Source organism: Bison bison, unplaced genomic scaffold (assembly GCF_000754665.1).
Source record: "Bison bison bison isolate TAMUID 2011002044 unplaced genomic scaffold, Bison_UMD1.0 scf7180017864309, whole genome shotgun sequence".
Taxonomy (NCBI): domain Eukaryota; kingdom Metazoa; phylum Chordata; class Mammalia; order Artiodactyla; family Bovidae; genus Bison; species Bison bison.
This window is the reverse complement of record NW_011494881.1, coordinates 7,628,713-7,630,306: the sequence shown is the minus strand read 5'-3', so window position 1 is coordinate 7,630,306 and position 1,594 is coordinate 7,628,713.

Here is a 1,594-nt window from a genome sequence, read left to right as displayed (position 1 = left end):
TCTGAGTGAACTCTGGGAGTTGGTGATGGACAGGGAGGCCTGGCGTGGTGCGATTCATGGGGTCGCAAAGAGTTGGACACGACTGAGCGACTGATCTGATCTGATCTGATTCTTTTTTATGTCTGAGTAATATTTCATTATATATACATTTTATATATATATAATATTTATGTATCACATTCTTTATCCATTCATCTTTTGATGGGAACTTTGGTTGCTTTAAATTTTAACTACTGTAAATAATGCTGTCAAGAACGTAGGGGTGCATATATCTTTTCTAGTTAGCATTTTCATTTTCTCCAGATAAATTCCCAGGAGTGGAATTGTTGGATCATATAGTAGCTCTATTTATAATTTTTTGAGGAATTTCCATGCTGTTTTCCACATGGCTTCAGGAAACCTCCCTTTGAAATAGAAGCTTGTAGTCTTTAGTGGGCCCTCGCCATGGCACCCCACTCCAGTACTTTTGCCTGGAAAATCCCATGGATGGAGGAGCCTGGTAGGCTGCAGTCCATGGGGTCGATAGAGTCAGACACGACTGAGCAACTTCACTTTCACTTTTCCCTTTCATGCATTGGAGAAGGAAATGGCAACCCACTCCAGTGTTCTTGCCTGGAGAATCCCAGGGACGGGGGAGCCTGGTGGGCTGCCGTCTATGCTCCACTACCACCTTATGTTTTATACCAGGTCATCTTTTATTGTCAGTCTCCTAGGCTCTGCAGTCATTTGAGTTAGCAACTTCAGGGATTCTTTTACATAAACCACATGCCCATAATACTGTGCTCCTAAAGTCACTCAGATAATGCATTATCTAGTGCAGGTTTAGAGCTTTCCAGTAGAAACTTCTTCCACTGCACGGGACTCCATTTGGATCCCTAGCTGGGGACCTAAGATCCCACATGCTGCAGGACTACTGAGCCCACCTGCTCTGGAGCTGGTGGGCCACAACTAAAGACAATCCCTCATGCTGAAACTAAGCTTGCCCACGGGCAACTGCTGAGCCTCTGTGCTCCTGTACCTGGGCAGCACCACAGTCAGAGAGAAGCCCAGGCCCTGAGACAAAGAATCTGCACATCACAGCAAAAAATCCTGCATGCTGCAAGGAAGATCCTATGTGCTGCAACTAAGAACCGATGCAGCCAAAAATAAATATTTTTAGAAATTTCAAAATATTGATTACATGTCGAAATATTTTGAATATGTTGGATTATGTGGATTACTAAATTTCCTTTTTCTTACTTTTAAAAAAATGTGGCTACTACAAATTTTAAATTGCATGTTATGGCTCACAGTATGTTTCTACTGGACAGCACTGGTCTAGATTATGAGAGCTATTCAGGGGCTTGGAGAGAAGAGAATGAGTTCTCCATTTATTCCTTTTATTCTCACTGAACAACGTTCTTTATATATCCATCTTCTGTTCCAGATCCTACTCAGTCTGCATTTACAGCTTTCTGAGAGTAGAGAAAGGAAAGGAAAGTGAAGTCGCTCAGTCGTGTCCGACTCTTTGCGACCCCATGGACTGTAGCATATCAGGCTCCTCCATCCATGGGATTTTCCAGGCAAGGGTGGAGTGGGTTGCCATTTCCTTCTC